The 7368-nt window shown below is 33.2% G+C and overlaps 1 pseudogene; it reads left to right on the top strand.

The window, feature by feature from the left end:
- The first annotated feature begins 3901 nt into the window (after positions 1-3901).
- LOC124917145 lies at positions 3902-7101 on the top strand (annotated as a pseudogene).
- Positions 7102-7368: the final 267 nt, after the last annotated feature.

Raw genomic sequence — 7368 nt, 5'->3', positions numbered from 1 at the left:
ATAAAGTTGTTTAATTGAAGGAGTATGTGTAGAAACTGGTTTCAATTACATTTCTAGTGACACTGATGTCCTTGAAAATACAACAGGTTAGTTGAAACTTGAAACCAATATTGGTAATTATGTGGGTAAATGTTGCTGTCAATTGTTTGGATTTGTGTGAGGTTAGATTAATATTCCTATCATGTATGGGTAGAAAGTCATAATTTATTTTATCCTTCGTTTTAATATAATTTTATCATTTATCCCATCAAAGTAGTTCAGTGGTAAGAGTCGGCTTAAAAAAGTATAAAAGGTCACGGATTCGATTTCATTTGAAAGCGCTTTGAGTTTAATTAAGGGTTATGGTTAAGGGGTGTTATGCTAGCTCTCGTCTATTAAAAAAAAATATATATACCATTTTATCATTTCTTTTGACATATTTTAAAATTTTAAAATGTAGGTAATGATTAATATTCATGACTTCTTTTAAGTATAGAAGATTGGATGGCCATAAACTTTATAAGTTGAAAGATTGAAGCAAGGACGAATTGAGGAATATTTTTTTTATTGGGCTTAAAATATTATAGGTATTACACTAATACAAGTAATAAATGAAAATATTAATCAAACTATTTTTCAAATGCCTTTACTAAAATAAAATAAATATACGAAATCTAATCAAAGATAATAATACTCGATTTAAAAAAGAAATTTATAAATTTAAAACTATATAATTAAAGAAAAATTAGGTTAATTTAAAAATATGAAAAATTAAATTCATTAGGTTTAAAAAATATGAAAAATTAAATTAATTAAATTTTAAATAAAAAAATTAAATATATATATATATATATATATATATATATATAAATATAAAAATCTAGAGTCTAAAAAAGAAAATACAAAATCATAACCAAGTAAACCGATTATTAAGTGAATAGAAAGTCAAGAAGAAAATTATAAAATATTAATGCACGTAAATTGTTTTGGAAATATATTTATTTAATTTATATAAAATTTTGAATTAGTTTAAAATTAATTAAAAATTAAAAAAATTAAAAAAATTATTTTACTATTATTATTTTAATCTTTATCTTATAAATAATTTATATTATTAATTATATTAAAATTAATAAAAAAATAATAATATATAATTATCATATTAATATAGTTTTAAAAGAATTAATAATAATATTATATAATTTAAATTATTATATATATAAAATTTTATACTTTAACTTATATAAATAAAAATATTATTAATAATTATTTTAATAAAATTAGAATAATATAATTATGAATTATATCAACTTGTATTAATTTTTTCTACAATCCCATTTAACCCCAAAGCCAACTAGACTAAATAATATCTGTTAAATATATACATATGTATATAAAGTGTTTTAAAATTCAGCCCACCTACGTAGCTCCGTCACTGGATTGAAGGATTGCTTTAAAAGTTACACATCTTTTTCAAGGATTGACTTACTCATTTGTGCGTTGTTTTTCCCATAATCAGTGACAACATAAACTCTTTTTCTAAAAAATCTTATCCTGCCCATTTTCTTTGTTCATTTGCTTTCCTATTTAAAGTTGTTATGATTTTCTCCTTTCAAGTACATTTTCTTTTTTTTGACAGACTTTTTTTCATCCTGAATTATACTTACTTGATCTTCATCATATTTCTTGTTTTTATTAATATCGCCAACTTAAATATTAAAAATGTTTTCTAGCTAGGTTCTCAACCGAAACACATGTTTCTCCTCTTCCGTCGCATCTTATTTATATTCTCAACAACACGACGTCGTTCACCATTGTGGGCATCTATTTCAATATTTATAGCCCTCATCGTTGCACATATATGATTTCAACAAAAGAGGGTGCATGAGTGAATAATTTGTTAGAGAATAAGAAAAATAATTTTGTAATCATAAATCCTTATTTGTTAAAATCTGAATATATATAATCCTCTCTCGAACCCATAAGATCTCAGGCAGGATTAATTAGTGACATTGGAATTACCGGTAGCTAAAAAGACTCGTTAATTTGTGGATTGGCCTGGAGCTTATGATCCTTAATATTATCAACAAAATACTCTCAACGTTCAACCCGAACTAATAAATTTTATTTGTTAAATTCAACTCAAATTTTTTGAATGAATACATCGATAATTTTTTTGTATGATTACTTAACCAACAATTGAGCTTTCTTGAATGAATACATGGATAAATTTTTTTTTTATAATTACTTAATTAACAACTGAGCTAATAAATATTTATAATTTTTCTAGACTAATTTCTTATAAGTTTATTAAGTGTTTTATAATTAACACTTAATTTAATAGGAATAACATTTCATTTATTAATATATTTTTTTTGAACGGAGATTATATCTTCACGTATATTTTAGTTAACCGTGAGTTTTCATAATTGTAGGCGCCACCCAAAATCTGTATATTGTTAAAGAGGATAATAACAATAATGTTTAAACTCGTTTAAGAAAGTAGTAATATAATATAATATAATATAATATAATATAATATAATATAATATATAAATTACAAAATTTTAAAACATGTAATATAATATAAACCCTACAAACTCTCTCTTATGATAAATCTGTTTCTCTCCCTTTCATCATTTTCGTTCCCGGTGATTAGTAAATTGGATATACAACGTAATAGTAAGATCGCGTTTCTGACGAATCTGAAACTCTTTCACGGGGCCTCCTCGAAACTACTCAACTGGTAATGATTCCGAACATAGCTAATTTGATTAGTTAATAAAATCTAAGAAATCAGAGAACTCCTACCAACAAAAGTAAGGCTACGGTAAAATAATGGTATTATCATGTTGAGATTATATCCGAAAAATATGTGAATTTATGCGAAGATTTTATTGCTATTCTTAACCATTTTTTAGTAATTATTTATTCTAATATATTCAACTTATATAAGATATTATGTTTTATTGTTATACTTAAACGAATTTTAATTAAATGGATCTTTTAAAAAACAATATTTATATAATTAAAATATATTTAATTAGATTATTTTAACCAAAACTTATCAAACTAAACAGATTCTCATGATGTAATGTATAATTAAATAAAATAATATGAATTTTTTTAATGAAATAAATAATATACAATTAAATTGGTTTAATAATAAAATTCAAATTTTAAATAAATAAATAATATATAATAAAATAATTTAATTATAGTTTTAATATCTTACAAAAATGTATATTATTTATAAAATCAAATAATATATAATCATGTAACAATATGTTAGATTTTCTTTCCTTAATATACTACAGCATAAGCTTATTTATATGATAGATGAATGAGTCAAAATCTTAGAGTACTTTGTGAGAGTTCTACTGAGATAAATATACTCAGTTCACACATTAACAGGTATTCATCTATGAATTTTACACATTATTGATCTTATCATATTATGTATAAAGATAATTCTACATGAACTTTACACATGATTGATGTTATTATATTATGCATAAAGATAATTGAGATTAGTTGTTTTAGATTTATATCTAAAATTTGCTTAATACACCTAATGAATCCCAACAGTATGTGCTAAGTGAATAATTTTGTATCTTTGAATTCAAAATGCAATGGAATTTTAAGTACAACATGTTCTAACTATTAAAATTTTAGCAAATAGAAGATGTAGAGAGACTCTTTCAAATCCCATTAGAATGAGCCAAACTTTGGAGTTCTTGACCCTATAACAAAGAGAAGTTCAAGGAATTTGGTATCAAAATTTTCTTAACAGTTGAAAATGAGTCAAAAACTTTGGATCATCAACAACCATAAACCATTGTTTCTTTTTCATGGCTTATGCTTTCCGGATAGTTGAAACTGCAGCCCAAAATCCGATTATCTATAGTTTGGTTAATCTGAAATGGCCGAACAAACAAATAATGGTACAAATGAAAAGCCAGCAGTTGGGGATAGTGCTTATGCTATTAATCTCGAGAGCTTTGGGAATCGGTTAAAGATGTTATATAAACACTGGAATGACTACAAGGGTGACCTATGGGGTGATTCCGATGTTCTTGCCATAGCAACTCCTCCACTCTCTGAAGACCTTCGATACTTAAAATCGTCCGCTCTCAACATATGGTTGCTTGGTTATGAATTTCCTGATACTATTATGGTATTCATGAAGAAGGAAATCCATTTCCTATGCGGACAGAAGAAATCCTCTCTACTCCAAGGCATTAAGAAGGCGTCCAAGGATTCTGTTGGTGCCGAGGTTATCATGCATGTGAAGTCCAAAACCGACGATGGAACCAAGTTAATGGATGCCATATTCAGCACGGTTCATGCTCTGTCGAAATCAGACGGTCGAGATACTCCTCCCATTGTTGGATACATTGCGAGAGAGTTGCCAGAAGGGAGTTTGTTGGAACTTTGGACGAAAAAACTGAACAGTGCGAATTTTCAACTGAATGATATAACGAATGGATTCTCCCATCTGTTTGCAGTTAAGGACAGCGTTGAGATTAGCAATGTGAAGAAAGCTGCTTACTTGACATCATCGGTCATGAAGCATTTTGTAGTTCCCAAGATTGAGAAGGTTATCGACGAGGAGATGAAGGTTTCGCATTCTTCGTTGATGGATGACACGGAGAAAGTCATACTCAATCCTTCGAATATCAATGTGAAGCTGAAGGCGGATAACATTGATATCTGCTATCCTCCAATTTTTCAAAGCGGAGGAGAATTCGATCTGAAACCGAGCGCCTCGAGCAACGATGACAATCTTTGCTAAGACTCCACAAGTGTCATCATATGCGCCATTGGATCCCGTTACAACAGCTACTGTTCGAATGTGGCGAGAACTTATCTGTTTGATGCGAATGCCATGCAGATCAAAGCTTACGAAGTCCTCCTTAAGGCTCAGGAAGCTTCTATAGCCGCATTGAAACCAGGGAACAAGGCCAGTGCGGCTTTCCAAGCCGCAATGTCCATAGTGGAAAAAGATGCTCCTGAATTTTTACCAAATTTGACAAAATCAGCCGGAATCGGGATGGGCCTCGAGTTTCGTGAGTCGGGTCTTAGTCTGAACGCGAAGAACGACCGTGTGTTGAAGCCTGGAATGATTTTCAACGTTTCCCTCGGTTTACAGAACTTGGAAACGGAAACAAAGAAGTTTTCCTTATTGCTAGCCGACACTGTTGTTGTTTATGGCGACAGTTCCCAGGTGATGACTTCTTTGTGTTCGAAATCCCTCAAGGACGTTTCGTACTCGTTCAGCGAAGAAGAAGAAGAAGAACAACAGCCAAAAGTCAAAACGAATGTAAACGTCTCCAAATCATCATCGTTACCTTCGAAGGCGACTCTCAGGTCGGTTAACAACAACAACAACGAGATGTCAAAAGAGGAATTACGAAGGCAGTATCAAGCCGAACTTGTGCGTCAGAAGAACGAGGAAACTGCCAGGAGGCTGGCCGGAGCCGGGTGTGGTTTGGGGAATAACCGAGGCTCTGCCCGTCCTTCCGGTGAGTTGGTTTCTTATAAGAACGTGAACGATATTCGGTCTCCTCCGAGGGATTTCATGATTCAGATCGACCAGAAGAACGAAACGATCTTGTTACCGATTCAAGGCAGCATGGTCCCGTTTCATGTCGCGATGGTGAAGAGCGTTTTCAGCCAGCAGCAGGAATTGCATCATAACTGCTACATCAGGATTATGTTCAACGTCCCTGGAACTCCTTTCAGTTCACCCGAGAGTAGTAATATTTACATTAGGCAGGCATATTTCAGATGTAAGGATCCGAGTCATTTAAGTGACGTGGTGCAGCAGATTAAAACTTTACGCAGGCAAGTGACTTGTAGAGAATCGGAGAAGGCCGAGAGGGCGACGTTAGTCAGTCAGAAGAAGCTTCAGCTAGCCGGAGCAAAATCTAAACGGATAAGGCTATCGGATCTATGGATTCGCCCTGTTTTTGGCGGGCGGCAGAGGAAACTGAGCGGGACTCTTGAAGCGCATGCAAACGGGTTTCGTTACTCGACATCATCGAAACAAGATGAACGCGTCGATATCATGTACGTGAATGTGAAACATGCATTTTTTCAGCCTGCGGAAAAGGAGATGGTTACTCTGCTTCACTTCCATCTACACAACCACATAATGGTTGGAAATAAGAGGACAAAAGACGTTCAGTTCTTCGTCCAAGTTATTGAAGTGGTGCAGACCCTCGGGAGCAGTAAGAGGTCGGCCTACGATCCAGATGAGATCGAGGAAGAACAAAGAGAGACGGATCGGAAGAATAAGCTCAACACTGACTTCCAAAACTTTGTTAACCGAACGAACGAGTTGTGGGGACAACCGCAGTTTAACGGTCTCGATTTGGAATTCGACCAGCCTTTCAGGGACCTCGGTTTCAATGGAGTCCCGCACAAGTCGTCGGCTTTTGTGGTCCCCACTTCGAGCTGTCTCGTTGAGCTGATAGAGACGCCTTTTGTTGTCATCACTTTGAACGAGATCGAGATTGTTAACCTGGAGAGAATTGGCTCCGGGCAGAAGAATTTCGACATGAAGATTGTCTTCAAGGATTTCAAACGAGATGTTTTTTCCATCTACTCGATCCCTTCGACTGCCCTCAATGGGATCAAGGAGTGGCTGGACACCACCGATTTGAAATACTACGAGAGTAAGTTGAGTCTTAACTGGAGGCCGATTTTGAAGAGTATAACTGAGGACCCGGAGAAGTTTATAGAGGACGGCGGGTGGGAGTTTCTTAACGCGGAGGCTTCATTTTCTGATTCGGACAATTCCCAGGAGTCCGACGAAGGATATGAACCCCGGATGATGATGGGCAGTCGGAATCCGAAGACGAAGATGATAGTGAGGAATTGTTGGTGCAGTCTGACGACGACGAAGAGGAAGAGGAATCCGACGAGGGATCGGAGGAGGATAAGGTGGGGAAGACGTGGGAGGATGATAGTGAATTAGAGGAGGAGAGGAAACGGAAGAAGATTAAAACTACGGACAGGAGGAGTAATACTAATACTAATCATCATCATCATCATCGGTGCGGGATCGGTGCGGGATGGCCAAAAGACCTAAATTCAGATAGGCACCTTGATTATTAGTAATCTTTGTTGGTGTATGTTTGGGAATTGTTATAGGGTTATTAAGATTATGGAATATTTTATAGTGTTTAGGATGAATTGATAGAACTAAAGTCTTGTTTATTTGAGATTATTTTCAGATAGGAGGAGGAGACAGCAAAGATTAAAAGTTACTACTAGATGTATTATCTATAGATTATTATTATCTATAGATTATTATTATTATTATCTATAAAAGTTACTACTATGGTTGTAGTGTTGTTTTTATCTCTTAGACTATTTAACATT

This window comes from Impatiens glandulifera, unplaced genomic scaffold (assembly GCF_907164915.1).
Source record: "Impatiens glandulifera unplaced genomic scaffold, dImpGla2.1, whole genome shotgun sequence".
In the NCBI taxonomy this organism is placed as follows: domain Eukaryota; kingdom Viridiplantae; phylum Streptophyta; class Magnoliopsida; order Ericales; family Balsaminaceae; genus Impatiens; species Impatiens glandulifera.
This window is presented reverse-complemented; position numbering and strand designations above follow the sequence as displayed.